The 16,268-nt window shown below is 37.5% G+C and overlaps 1 long non-coding RNA gene across 1 annotated transcript in view; it reads left to right on the top strand.

Moving 5' to 3' along the window:
• Nucleotides 1–16,268, top strand: part of LOC140665400 (uncharacterized) — a 197,864-nt gene that overhangs the window by 166,804 nt on the left and 14,792 nt on the right. The gene's annotated exons all lie outside the window — the stretch shown is intronic.

Raw genomic sequence — 16,268 nt, 5'->3', positions numbered from 1 at the left:
AAATGGCGACGCTCCGCCGCGCTGATCGCACTTTCTAATTACACAAGCCCAACCGCGGACATTTATTTAACAACTCGACGCTCACCGTAGAGTCTCTCGCAGAGACGTTAATTCGTTAACGTTTAATTGCGCAACTTGGCTCGTCCAGTACCCCTCGATCCAGTACCTACGCGCGGAACTGCGTGTACCACGCGCTTTACACGCGCGTGTACTTGCGTGGAACTAATCGACGGGCCAATACCTCTCGTCCCGGGGATGTGCGCTGCAATTAATATAATTACTTTCGATTACACGAAACGGGTAGGATAAGGACGAGAGAAGGAAAGAAGATCTGTCTTTCTATCTTCCCTTTTCCACAAGCTACCGTTTCGGGTCACAAGGAAATTGCGTACGCTTTGCACACAGGATACATGCATTTTCATACACATTCAAACATTCTCTCTTCGCTTCATCGGTTCGATCTTCTGACTGCTTTATCGAATCAACTTAATTGAATGTGAATAAAGAGAGTGCTATCGATAAAAAAACTTATCGGAAAGATGAATAATCTATTAAAGAAAATATGTTAATAGTTCAAAAATGCTTTGTGTGTTTACTTAGTCGCAATAATATATTGTATCGGGATTTATTTTTTAATAGACATATTTTCTCGCTAAGTACTTCATCGATATATTAAATGAGATATTAATATATCTCTTTACTTGGATGAAGTTAGAAACTTCATATAGAGTATCATATTTTTATTTATTTTTTTTTTTTCGTCGATTATAATACATACTTAACTGCGAACTTCGATAGTTTTAGCATAATGTACGCTACGACGCTATTTTCTATCTAAGATTGCTTTTACGATAAAACACATATTGACCTTTAGTCGAGATCTCTATTGTATATGTACGACCTTTGTTATTTCTTTACGTATATGAATATATATATGTATATATAACTCAAGGTAAGCCTTAAGGTTTACCCTTTATGCGTGCTAAGTTTATCTCTGTCGCAGACTTACTTAACACGAGACGAAAGCGCAGACTAATTACGTTTGGTATCTTATTTAATTATTTAAATTATGACATATTTCGCGATCAAGACAGATTTAATCGTTCTATTACGACTATCAATATTCAATTGGCACGTGGCTACAAAGAATTATCCGCGCAAATGGTGCACCTGAAATATGTAACGGGATGATCTTTGCGTTCAACCGAAGCGAATCCTACTTTGCACACGCCCGTGGATTGCGCGAGTGCGCACGAACAACCACACTCGTGAGTTTACCAGAACGAAACTACACGCGTGGTCTAGATGTATGCAATTTTGACTAGATTAACGCTGCATTATTTAGCTAATTAACTACTAGGAACCGGCCCAGCCCGCTGTTTTTGGTATCCCCCCATGGAAACAACGTCGTTTGTCTTGCACCTCTCCTCTCAGAAATACTCGTTCGGCATCGTCGCAGATATAAGCTTCTTGCATTATTGGTATTTCAAATTTGTTTGTTACACTAACAATAAGTGATGCGCTTCCAAATCGGAGAATGATATTGCTGGTTTTTGTTTCAAGGTTTTAAGATATATTTGAGATTGCGAGAATAATTTTTAGTTTTTAATTATTATATAAGTAACAAAAGAATATTAGACTAAATAATATCTTTACGTGTAGTAATAATCTCAAATGACGCAATCATTTGTCATATAATTATTGTGACTAATTAGTTTTCAGTAATTTCAATATGACGATATTATAAAGGAAATATTCAGAAATTAAAAGAAATGTACAGACATGCGAGAAACTAACTGAAATCAGAATATGGAAACCTATATTCAACCTGCCATACGCTTTTCGTATTGATTCGAAGAGCAGCGAACCACGAGCAAGCTATTCCGAGTTTGGCAATCATGTTCAACGTTGCAACCATCTTCTTCGGGAACACTACGCGATATTGCAGTGACGTTCGGCGTTCCTCTCAAGCGCGAGCTCTCTAAACTTTGGTCGAATCGAGGAGATGGTAAAGGAGGATAAGAGAGGAGGGAAGCGGTAAGGGGAGTGCGGCCGCAGAGAAACGAGAAAGGCGGTGCTGGAAATGGGAGAATGGCTGAATATTCCTCGAGGACGAGCACTCCGTTGGTAGCGTCAACGGCCGAGTCTAGGCGTAGCCGGTCCCAGAAACTAGAAACCAGGTATAGCTTTAATACAGAACTATCTTGATAACGCACAGATGAACACGTGAGGCGCCTTTGCCGCGTTTCCGAGCTACGCATTGAGTTCGCGAAATTATATTTATCTCAATCTCATTTCCTCTTGCCAATCAAATCGCGAAATGACCACTAATTATAATAAAGGACGACGATATCTAAAAATACTCAACAATGTAGCATTAAAGACACGGTTAATCTATATTTTCTTTTTTTTCTTTTTTTTTTTTTTTTTTTTTTTTTGAGATAATCACAGTTCGTTTAACCTCTGTTCGCGCGAAAGTACATATATACGTTTCTACATCATTTAATACTAAATGTAATCCTTTAATTCTCAGTTTATTTATTTAGTATTCGCATTCAGTGTTCATGTAAGATAAAAATTATATACGGCTACATTTAGCGTTAAATGCACCGTGAGAACACGGATCGTCACCTTCGTCATTAATGTAGAAGTATGGCTTAAGCTGCGCATATCTCTCTTTTTAAACATGACCTTCGTAAAAGCTTATTATGCTTGTCTTGTATAGAGATAGGTAACAGAAATATCTCAGATTTCTCGCAGATTCTCACTCTTCTTAAGATGAAAAAAGTATGAATAAAAATGTCTTTTTTATTGCAAATTATATTATATTATATTATAATTGAAATATAAAAATGCTTTTTTTCATTAATCGTATTATTGATCGTATATTATTGTGTAAAAACAGAACGCTAAGAAAAAATAACATCTTAGTAATATTATAATATTTATAATAATATTACTCAACATTATATGTAAAAATTAATTGTACATTTTTTTTAATTTTGTCATTAAATAAGAATTTATAAATGTCTGTAAAATAACTTTATATTTTTTTAAAAAATATGTAATTTTAACCAAACAAAGTCAAAATATTTTAATATCTTTAATACGTAAATAAATGTGATCTTAATCTAAAATATATATAATCTTAACTCAAGACTCAAGTATATGCGTTGTATGTATGTTTCTTAGCGATAATTCTTATTTAATAATACACACAAATTTTTAAAAAAAAGTAAAACTATGAAAAAGCTGAATATTCATGTACTTGAGCTGCTTCTGTGACAATCAACATAAAACAAGAAAATAACGCAGGTCGTTATCAACAATGTTTCATCGAAAGCTCTCTCGAGTCATTGGTGGTCGAAAATCGACGACGACGACGACGGCGACGGCGATAACGTTGCGAGCCGATTGGCGTCGCGAGTAAGTTCAAATGTGAAGGTATGCGATGGTATACGAGACCAGCGCGGGCATTTCGCCTCCGGAGGACCCCATGGCCACCACCCCCGCAAGTAGCGCGATCGCGTTATGCCGCAGACTGAAACTATCGTTTGCATAGGTGTGTGCGGACGAGTATGCACACGAAGAGAGAGACTCCGTGCCACACTGGGTCCCCCTTTAACCCGCGTAGCATCCCCAAGTTCGCTTCGCCTCGTCGAGCCACCCTCCTCCTCCCCTTTCCTCTATCCTCCACAAGAGCCCCGCGGCTACCAACCACCCGCTCGCCGTTCACCCTTCCTTATTGCAAGTTCCACGGTCCGTGCATTAAACTATGGAGTTGCCCAGGCATCGACCCGACCCAACCCGCCCACCCACCATCTGGATATGCGGCCCGCGCGCATATACGCTATGTACATTTCTAATCAAGCGATATTGTAACTGCGGTCTAACCTCCAAACACCACGGCCTCCACTACTGGCAACCACCCCCGCTTACTATCCCGGTCCTCCCTCTCAGTCGTTCCCACCGGTCAGTCCCTCCTCCCTTTCCTCTTTCCCCCATCTCTCTCATTCGGAGTTTCATTCCTCCTTCGTACACTATCGCGTTCGTATTAAATTGTCGACTTGCAATCGTCGCTATCCACCACGCGGTTCTCTCGGGGTGGACGGGGGAACGGGAGGAAGGCGATTGACTCTGCGGGATGCAGTCACATGGTCGCGCCGATTAGAAAGATCGCATAGTGTTTCAAACTGGTTCGATATTGGAAAGTGAAGAAGAATCCGAGCGATTTATTAGCAAATATCTAACAACACTTTATAATTATAAAAAAATATACATCGCGTACGTTTTTTATTGATACAAAATGTATCGATATAATCATTAATTGTTTTTTTACAAAACGTCATTTTTTTATTAAATTTACCAAGATTCTATATTTTCTAAATCGCATTCATGATTGTTCTGCAAAATAAAATAATATTTTTGTTCTCGTATAAAATAAAAAAAATTATATGAAAGTCACAAACATATGCGCGTAACAAGTTGAAATATTTTTTATACAAACTAATAAATATAAATATTTTATCAAAAATATTAGTTTTTTAAATGCTGCGCTTACATTTGTATATTCAAAATCAAAGTTATTAATCATGCTGATATTAATCTGAATAATATGCTACCTTTCAGCATGTGGAGTTCAGATGTCTTTGAGCTTCCTCCACATGGCGCGAAATTCACGGAAAATCAGCGGTCTCTGTAATCACTGTTCCAAACCACACAAATATAGCTTGAGTTTCGTGACTATCATTAACTGGAAATAGAATTTATACTCGATCGTAATTGAAGTTACCGAAGCCCTGTAAACCATGGAATAAATGTCTATCAAATACGATAAATATGTGTATATGATATTAATGTTGACATGAATGCGACCTCATTTGCATTAAATGTACTAGAATAATCACTAAGAAACGAAAAAATATTATGAATAAATAAAAACAGAAAACGTATCAAATCGCTACAAAATGCTAAGTATACATTTACATCGTAATGATACGTAGGCACGTGATTTAATCGTGCGTATGAAATAACCGCTGTCTCCCCCGGGACGACGTGAGATTTCATTTTGCAGAAAATTCCAGTGAGAATGAACTCCATTTCGTCGAGTTATTTGACGCTCGATTAATGATACGTACATTACGGCATGTAACCGTCCCTAAGCCGGCAGCGGCTCGGGCCCTTAGATGCTTAAACACCGACGTGCAGTAACACGATTTTGCAAACGATAGATCCGTATATAATCCTCCAGGGATCATAACGCGCGGAAGAGAGAAGAAACGGGGTGAAAATTTGAAAGGGACAGCGTGACCCTTCGATCTTCATTAACAATCGCTTTCAGGTCGCCTCATTGCTTTAGAAATTTAATCAACGGAATTAAGTACTTAGAGAAAACATATAGTATCTCAATCTTGCCAAAATATTTAACGTCACAATTGTTGCGATAATAATAAAAAAACAAAAAAAAACAAAATATTCAAAATGATTATTATTTTAATTTCTTAATTAAGCATATAATTTTAAATGTTACATTAAAAAATTGTCGTACATTATATGACAACTCGAATATATTGAGTTTAGCAAGTAGAATGAGATAGAAGAGAGAACGCAACACTGGACCAAAATTTTGAAAACCTGTTTTGCTGAGAACTGTTCTCAAGAGTACCGAGTTTTCTCACGATACCGATGACCACCGGTCATCTTACGAGATGCACGAATATCATGCGGAAAGAATGTATCCCCTATTAGGTCCAGGGGATGAAACTGGTCGGACCAGGTTAACGATAATGCGGATACGTGACTTGGGCGATAATATATAATCGCCTCACCATATTCGAGTCTGATCAAATAATAGCAAATTATCATGAAAAAATTGCGCAATAATAATAAACAAAATCGTGTGTTATCTACTATATATATAAGTAAATAACTATAAATAATGAATACGTAACACACCCTACATGACTGTTTAATGGACATTATAACTCAACGTAATATTTTAAACTAACTTATTATGTACAAGTAAAAATTTGTTATATTTTAATTGTTACATAATTTATTTTCTTTTTACAGAAGTGTGTTTGAATATTTTGTGTACAGATTTATTATTATGATAAACTTTATTTTACAAATATAATGAATAATTTTTAATACTTGTCAGATATACGTGTCGTTGTAAGAAGTTGATATAAAAAAATTTTATCACACGCTATTTCAAGGTCATGCCGGTGAATAAATCATATATTTCCGCAATACTGAAACCAGTTTTATTGCATCTTCCCATCATCTCATTACTTGACGCTCCGCGTTCTCACGCTAAGTCTGGACCAATGGTAATCTCCTGTGCTCTCACTGGAGAAGAAACGAGATCCTGAAAAGAGGGATGACAGGTTCTCAAAATCTAAAGATGAAATTCTGCATCGCAAATGCACACGTGCGGTAACTCGCGAGCTAGTTCCGCGTATTTCAAGAGACGAAAATCTGGGTCTGTCGGTCAGTATTGGGGATGCTGCGGTCCACGCAGCATCCCTCGTGCCCGTAAAGAAATTTTTCTCTCCCGGTGAACGACTTCTTAAAATTTACGATCGTCGAAATTACCATCGCGTGCTACATCACTTCGGGTCGTAAAACATTTTTCTGACGTTTTAAGAATACTCATCTCATCAAGGCAATTCATCGAGTTCTTCATCATCATGTACTTTTTCGAGAGGCATTAATAATTTGACGGTTCCTCCAATTTTCATCATTCTACAACATGCACGCTGATTCAAAAGTATCACCGATGGAAGATTATTTAATTTTCTCATCCCTTCTACCAACACGGTAAGCCAATTATTTTTATCACATTTATATATTGTATTTTATTTTATTTTTATATTTTATACATACGTATCATAAGAAACTCTCCTCTATTCTTGAATTTCGACCATTTCTCTTTCGGTATCCGACTGTATTATTCATGTATAGCGGTTACCGAACGACATATCCGATTTTACTGCGAATTATTAAATCGTCTCTAGAGAGAGAGCATGAAGTAATATTCAGGACGAAGGAATATCGAGTTACATCCGAGCGTTCGACGTCCGTGACCGAGCCAGTTTGAGGCTAGAATTATTGATCTAATACTCGAGGAAGCTAAGCCGGGTGTCTACGTCGGTTCTGAACGTATCTTATACTTCCCATCCCACATGCCGCACTCCCGACTGAGCTCAAAGCCTCGAGGTTCGTAGCCCCAAAAGGAGCCTCATAATTAATCGCGTCCCGGGCGAAACACCCCGAACGGAGGTAGCCTGTCGCTGTACCTAAATGGATTCCCCGTAGAGATTCGCGAAGAGTCTCTGGAGTCTCTCTGGAACGCCGGATATGCGATCCAGCTCGAATCTTCGTCACTAAGAAGAATTATAACCAATTCTATTAATTGATTAACTGTATAGTTTAATTATTATATATTTTTCTGCACGATTAAATCCAGGAAGCAACAAGAAATCAATATTAAAATTAACTAATAATATTAATAAAATATAGATAACATTAAAATATGATTGATATAGTAATGTCAATTAATATGTCAATAAAATGAAGAAATAATTAAGTACTAAACTTGGTACTAAAGTAATTAAGTAATAAACAAGAAAGGGATTATCATTCTCAGATATAGTCTCAGGACACGGATCGCTTCAAGTTTAATTGCTGCCCAGCGTGTCGTCCGTCATCTGATATCCAATAATTTCATAGATATTAAAGGTTACCAATCGCCTACCTAGTAATTAAGCTTGTTTTAACGAATATTAAAGCTAACAGATTTTAATTAAATTACGATTAGATTTGATAAGCTGTTTGGTAAGCTTATTGTCACATCATCTTAAATCCATAAAAAATGGAAATTATATATTACAAAATTATGAAGGAATCTTTGTAAATCTCACATAATTTCCATTTTATAACAATATAAATTTAAGACAGTTTAAAAGTAAGCTTTTCAATTATGAATATTATGAATTAAATATAATTATCAGTTTTCGTCCCGCAGAATCTTCCCTTTATCTTCTTCAAATTCTGATATATATGTATATATAGTCTTTTTACTACGAAGTTCTAGAATCATTGATACTTCTCGAGAACTGGTAAACGCAAACGTTCATTACCACCTCGATGATCCTAGAGCCAGAGTATTGGCAAACACTCGTAAACGAGGTACATACGCTGGAGGTGAGACGTTAGAGCGAAGTGTTAGGTCGGTCGGTCGGTCGGTCGGTTGAAGGGAAGGGTTGGAAGGGGGATCGGGCCAGGTTGGAAACTACGTGCGGCCGGTGATTACGTCGATCGTCGAAAGAACAAACTCCGGATTGGATTAAGCACACGGTGCTGCACGACGCGGCACCTTTCCCATTTACTGGCCGTGGCCGACGTCACCCCGCCACGGTTTACCATAAAGTTTACAACTTCTGTCAAGCTCTGCGCCCACTGTAACCGTACTAGAATGACGACAGACCGACCCTTTTGGTCCTCGGCGTCCCTCCACGATCAGCTTCGCACTCGCGCCCACACTCGTCCGCCCACACACGGGCGTCGCGAAACGAGTGCACCGGCCGAGTTAACGACAACGTTCTCATTGTGCGCGCGAAAACACTACGATCATTGAGTACGAGGGAAACTTTAGCCTGGGGGATAAACAGCCCATAATTTCAAAACTCGCTGCAACTTCCGTCTATGCACCGTAAGTTTGACATTTTGAAAGCTCGTCCCAAGATATTTTTGTTCTATTATTTTTACGTTACGAGATAAATGTATAATCTGTGAATATTCACGGATTATAGAAAAATTTAATAAAACTCTTTTCATTTTTCTTACATGTTATATAGAAAAATTAATTTATATTTTTTTTAAGTATCGAATATGTTTCTTCATTATACTTAAGAAATGTATTCTTAATTTAAAAATTTCTTAACTTAATCTCTAAAATTATTCTTAACTTTTTAAATTTTAGCTAAAAAAATTATCGGTTTTGTTTCAGTGTCTATCTCAATTTTAATTTCAATTATTGTACCTATAGCAATTTTATCGCAATATAGGCAATCGGTTGAAATATAATTTAAATTTTGTTATCGATCAAAATAATCATTCAAAAATTAATAAATCTCTACAAGGCATATGTATTAGTTGCGGAATGTATTAAAATATTTTTTATCTCGATAGAAAAGAGATCAATATCGTATAATTCATCCTCATATATTAAATTGTAATTTTTTTATAGCATATATTGTTTATTTCTCTCTCTCTCTCTCTCTAATATTAAATACAAACTGATACATGAACACAAATGGACGCCACGTCATACCCTTCGATGCAAATTATATCGGCTCTCCCTCTCGTATATTTCAGGGGTGCGTCTATCTACGAGGGTCGAACCACCCTTTCCTTAATTCGCAACTAAGATGGCAGCCGACTCGCCGGCCATTTAGTTTCCCCGGCGATCCCGCAGGACTTCTTGCTCGTTGCTCGTAAGCTCCTGTCTATGTGTCGGATTGTGTCGGTGGATAGAGAGAGGACGACGGGAACCGCGCGGTCATCGTCTCCGCATAACGTAGAGCAGGATAATTTTCTCAATTTCGCCGTGTCTCTCGTGGGGTCGGTCGTTAAGGGTTCGAAGTGAGATTTTGAGGGACGGAGGAAGGGGAATTTGAGGAAGGTTTTGGGAAAGGGGAGGCTGGTAAGGGTTAGACCGTAAGATAGTTTGATAGGCTTGGTTGCCAGGAGACCTCTAAGGCCTTAGCCCGGCTACCTAATGCCGAGAAAGGCTGCCCAGGAATACATATGTACAAGCCCGGGCTTATAAGTGATCCTGCCTATATACTCGCACTCGCATTATTCGCCTCGTCTATCTATCACTTCCACACTTGAAGCAATACGCATCAATAAGCAAGGTGATAAAAATTTAACCCGAAAATCATTAGAAAATCCAAAATTATTGTTTTGCATATAAAATGTGAATGCGTGAAAGATCTTTTTTTATGTGTCGTAAAACATATAAAACAGATAAGAACACATAGAGTTGTCATAAATTTCTTTGACTGTTTTGGAATCAATTCTAATTTTTCATGTTTAATGTTTATTTTTATGATTATGGTTTCGAACTAAAATTTTCGTAAAAATAAAGCAACAAAAGTAAAAGATATTGTATAACAATTAGAATAATAAAGATGTTGATTAAATAAATTAATCCGATTGATTATGAACTTTAAATGAACATTACTATAGTAAGCGTGAGAAAATTCAATCACAATCAACACAGATAAGGAAAATGTCGAATGGCTGATTGTGCACCATGGACAATTGAGTGAACTGGAACAATTCCTAGGAAACTTGTTGAAGTTTCTTCACTGGAAACGCGCAAATGTTCTCCACAATCGAGCACTTCCTTTAAACGCTCGAAAAGTCGAATGTGCGAACAGATAACTAATTTCTACAATACAAAGTCGAAGTAATTCAAGAAGACAAATTCATTTAAGTTAAGATTTCATATATTCTTTTCTTTATTATGTAAATTATCATTAAATTAATGATAATTTAATAACTAGAAAAAAACCTAATCATTCTATAAATTCTATATTTTAAAGTATTGTAATATTTATAATTTTTCTCTCGGGAGACATTTTTTATATTAAAAAATGTAACAATGAATAACCATCTTTATAAAGAAAATCACGAAATATATTTTGATACGATTAATACATTCGCGATTAAAAATTTGTCAATTCTGTGAAAAGTCACTTTTGTTTTCACATACGCGAAAAGATATTCTGTTGCGCAATGCTAGTAGCGTGGCCAGAATGTCTGACCTCGATGCGAGCAAGCGTGACAGCTTAAGCAACGTCTCGACAGGGTTTACAGGGTTTCAGCGAGTCTTTGCTTCCTGCGAACGATTTTAGCGCGCGGGCATTAACGTCGCGTAATGTACCTCGCATGCATACCTAGCAGACAACGAGTATAAGGCCAGAGATACTCTCGCGGCCAATGGCTGAACGTGGTAGTCCTGTACAGAACAGTTTTACCGATAAGACCCGCCGTGTTTAACAGCCCCCGGCTAAAGCACCGCTCAAGCTCGCCCTCCACCTCCCCCATTGCCTCCGTTCTCCCTCCTGCCGCGCGACCCACACCCCATGCTCATTCACCATAGAACATAGACCGTGTTATATTATATACGCGTAGCTATGGAACTACCATGCAACATCCTACGTAATCGTTGCGATCTTATAGCGATCTATTCTGAAATGTCGACAGTCCGAAGAGAAAGCGCTCGCTAAAGAGAAAATCATGAAATCGTATGCAAATAATGTCGTAGGAAAACGATTAATCACTTACTTTTAAAGTTTTGATAACCTTTGCTTCATATACGAATTCTTTGAATGATAATTTTCGAGTGAGTTATTATTTTAAAAATAGAATATATAAAAATCTTACAATTTTGATACATGTATATTTTTGAAAATAACGCAAAACTAAAATCAAGTTGTCAAAAATCATCTAAAAGAATACGAGTCAATTATAAAAAAAAAAAGTATTTAATTACGAAATGCATCGAAAAATACATCATCGCTTTCATCTAAAAACCAATTTTTCAAGTTGTGTACGTAGAAACATTTATTCCATTAAAAAGAACATTTATATATGAGTACTGCATCACGCATGCAAAGCGCTCGCTAAAAGACGAGACACGTGCAAAAAAGCGTCAGCGGAGAACATTCAAGGTTACGCGGCGTAAAGTAGGGGATGAAGAAAAAAAAAGATACGAGGAAGCTTTCGGGCAGCATTGCGAGATCCGTGTAGTGGTCTCCGGGAGGGCGCAAGAAACCACCTTAGTGCCGGATCAATAGAAGAAGGGGGGGTCGGTATGCTCCTACCATGAAGGGAGCGGGCGGGGTAGTCGAGCTACACAGAAAGAGAGGGAGAGAGGGAAGAAGCGAAGAGGGTAACGACGGCGAGGGTGGTAAACGGGAGGAAAAGCGGGGCGGCGGGGAGACGAAGTGGAAAAATCTTAGGTTCCCGGTACGAGGAGAGACCGTGCGGGGAGAATTCGTATCGGTGGGGGTAACCTTAGACAAGAGGCGTGGTCTGTACGTCGTCCTCACCCCACGGTTTTCCACCGAGAAGCAACCCTTATCGCCGACGTGGAGGCCACCATGGACGTCGGTCACGACGATCGCAGAGGAACACACGTATACATAGGTGGCGGGCGGAAAGATGCCGCTTGCCCTCCCGGCATCCGCCGGATTTTCATCTTCTTAACACTCTCTCACCACCCTCCCCACCCTCTCGTCCCATTCTCGCGTTCGCGCCCGTCCATTGCTATATGGACGCACTTCTTTCCTCACATTCGTTTGTCCGTCGGAACCGAGCTGCATTCTTCTTCCTCCTCCATCTCGTCATTCGTCTCATTTCTTCTCCCAAAATAAAGATCGATAATGACGAAGTATTTACACGACAGCGACGATAATAATCACGACGATGATATTTCAACGACAAAAACAACAACGATGATGATGAAGACGCGAACCGCGGACGAACAGTATGTCCGTGACGAACGAGAGCCGCGCAAGCAGAGCTTTTTTATCGGGCAATGGGTAGACGAACCCCGAAGAGTGAAACGAAACTCGTAGCGGTCGTGCTTTTTTACGGCGCATGCGGCTGTTCCGCGGGAAAGTCGGTGGTGGGGTTGAAAGAGAATCGAACTCACTACTCGGTTCACCCTTCTACCCTCTCGTGCACGCCGTACGTTCGGCATTTATTTTCCGGAGAAAGTGAACGAGATACTATCGATTCATCGACTATTAGACGCACCAAAAAAAAAAGAATATTAAAGTGCGATTTTTCGCAAGAAGGCTAGACAACTTATTGATAATGCAAAAGACACAATTAGAGCATACTTTTTCTTCAAAACATTCAACAAGAATTTAATTATTTCATGTGTACAAATTTTATTTTATATAGATAAAATTTAGAAGAATAATATAATAATACTATAATAATATATCTTTATAGTGCATTTTGATGCTTAAATAATTACTATTTATAAAATCTACATTTTTAAGCTTCTATTATATTTTTGAGAAATTTTCTATATATAATATATTCATTAAATATTTATTTAATTATAAAACTATTTATTTGAAACTTACATTATTTTGCATTTTTATTACTCCATTAATTTTACATATTATATATGCAACTATCTAGGTAAAACGTATTCTTTTAGTTTTTTCACTCTTTTTGCTCGGTTTCACACATATACTCATCGATTGATCACAACGATGGAGGTTTCCCCGTGCAAATGTAGCAGCATGAAACGTTCATACATTTCGGTTACATTACCGTAGACATCATCGGATGTGTTGACGGGAAATACGAGCATAACTCAACCGATGCTACCTGCCAGGATTTCGCGAAAATCCCCCTTCGCTCTTCTCTCTCTCTGTCTCTCTCTCTCTCTATCTATCTAACTCTCTCCCATTTCGTACAGCTCCACGATCATCGTCTCATCCTCGCGCTATGCACTTCTCTCTCTCCCTCTCTAACGTTACACTGAGTGATGACGTCATTTCCTACCGAGTATTATACATCTCGCAACGTATTTCCGGCGGCCGATTAAGATTCGCTCGACATTCGGTGAGAGAATGAGATTTTCGAGAATCCGTCGAATGCATTGCGACTAGACAATAAAATTGTTAAACTTGAGAGTTCAAGAATGTAAGCAAATCATCTACTATCAATGTCTTGGGAGACGAAATAAAAACCACAAAAATTATCATCATCTACAAATCAAATAATCTAATTCTTACAGAGATATTGCTATGATTATTTATTAACTATGTCATTAGAATACAATTTTTCTGAAATAGCAATAAATATGTTAAGGTTTTCAGAAATTCAGACAAACGTATATATCAACAGATAATTTTCACAAATTCAAAGGATAAATTTTCATGGGTGCCCAAAACTCTGCATAAATGCAACGGATAAATTTTAACAATAAAGCAATATATCTGAACGAAATGGACGAGACTACTTCTTGATTCGCGAGACTAAACATTTTTCACGTATCGAAAATGCAACGCGGGCAACAAGTTTGGTCTATAGATCCTTTAACTTTTGGTACTCTCTCTTCTCTCTTTTTCTCTTTCTCTTTCTTCCTCTTGGCCACCGTAGGAAACTTATCAGTGTGTAATTAACGGCGAAGCAAAGTCGTGTCGTTGCCGAGCAAAAAGCTACTTTCGCGGATACAATCCCGTAAATTTCCGGGCTGGCGCGGTACTGCCCCCCTGTCCATTGGCGAGCAAGAAAACCCGTTGTTCGGTGTTTTGCACACGGTGTGCGACGCGACGTGTTCGCCGGAATCAATTGTTGTTTCGGGGTTTGTTTGCGGCCGAACTACGCCGCGGCCACGCAATGAGACAAGCCGGAAATATTACCGTTGCACCGCGAGAAATTATGCGATCAACGTGGCTGTAACGCAGCGTTGAGCACAGTTCAGTTCGGATGGCAGCGAGTTTTACTCGATAACTCGCTGGCGATTGATATCGATCACTTCAAATGTAGCGGCCGCGATCATTACGCGCGATTACTAACTTAATTTGCGTCGTGAAAATGTTGAAAGTCCGATCGCGCATTGATGCTAAATTAATGATGTACAATCTATGTTACGTCCGATAAATCCGAAAAATTAATATACTGCTTTCTCACAAACATTTATTTTGCTAGAAAGCAAGATCAATTTAATATTCAATTAATGGAAAAGTTACTGCTTATTATATATTATTTAATATATATGTTAAATTATATATACTAAATTATAATACTTATAAATTTAACATTATATAAAACAAAGAAATATTTTGTTATTAATTTATTTTCCTTTTAATTATTTATTCATATTTATATTTAATTAAAATAATGTAAAGAGAATGATAATTTAATGTGTGTTTAAAATAACGTGTCTAAGATACTTTCTTATGTAGAAATCCCACGTATCTCAGGGTATCTTCAATACAGTCTCTGGACCGCAAGATCCGGATTTCAAAGCAGAATAACTTCTCTCTTCGAGAGGGGAATATATTTTAGAGGAGTTAAAGGTCGTGGGACAGATTTTTCTCCAGAAACCGGTTCAAAATGGATCCGAAAAAATTTCATTTCACACAATCATTGACCCTATTTTCTGCAAACTATTGATTTTTTATTTAAATATAAGATAAATAAAATTTCTATACAAAATTTAAATGACAGATAAGAAAATAAATTTAAAAAAATGGATTATAATATAAAATATTTCCAGTTTAGCAGATAAGAAAATACACATTGTAAAAAATATCATTAATTGTTATCGCATCACAAATATAAAATTTATTTGCTGCGTAAGATGGTAGAACGCACTAAATTGTAGCACAATGTGCTCGTTAATCGTGTTTTCACCCCTTCACATCATCCTTGCTATCCAGTCAGCGCGACGATAACGCGCGAGTTTCGGTAGAATCCAATTAATGCCGACATCTCTCCGCGTGTCTTTCACCGTTTTGAATTTTAAGCGAAATAATTCGCCAACTGACACGACTTGTCAGCCTTTCTCGAAGCACCTATTACGCCTTTTTTTTCGAGTAAAATCGCAAATTCAGAACGTGAAGCGGAATAAGTGTAAAAATTTTTTTTTAATTTTTATAAAATCGTACAAAAAATACATATCACATAGCAAAATATGTTACTCCTCATAAAGTTACAAGGAATTAATTTTATAAAAAGTTTTGCGATACTCTATTTGAAATATGTTGAACGTACCGAATAAAGAGCTGATGCAACTATGAATTTTTATATTAGCGTCATTAGTCGCCTTATGCATGTAATATTTGAATAAAAATATGTATTATATCAAAAATTAGCTATTGAAAAAATATCATATATTTACCGCTAAAGAGGCTGCGTGTAAATTTTGCTAATGTATAGATACACAAAATAGATATTCGATGTAAAGCGAAGGCTTACAGATAAAAGGATAGGAATTAAATAGTCATGTTTACGTTGTTAAACGTGCGGTGAGAACGGAAGGCTTGGAGTATATTGTACGAAAAGTGTTCGGTCAGGAATTCAGAAGATAAACTGGAATTTCTGGCTTGCATATGTAAGCTCGTATTTAGTGTTCCGCGCTCCGTCGAGGAACAACGCGCGATAGTTTAATTCGAACTTCGTACGAAACCCTCGTATATGTCACAGCAATAACGCGGAAA

The sequence above is a fragment of the Anoplolepis gracilipes genome, chromosome 4 (assembly GCF_047496725.1).
Source record: "Anoplolepis gracilipes chromosome 4, ASM4749672v1, whole genome shotgun sequence".
Taxonomy (NCBI): Eukaryota; Metazoa; Arthropoda; class Insecta; order Hymenoptera; family Formicidae; genus Anoplolepis; species Anoplolepis gracilipes.
Note: the sequence above shows the minus strand (reverse complement) of the source record. Positions and strands in the feature narration are given on the sequence as shown.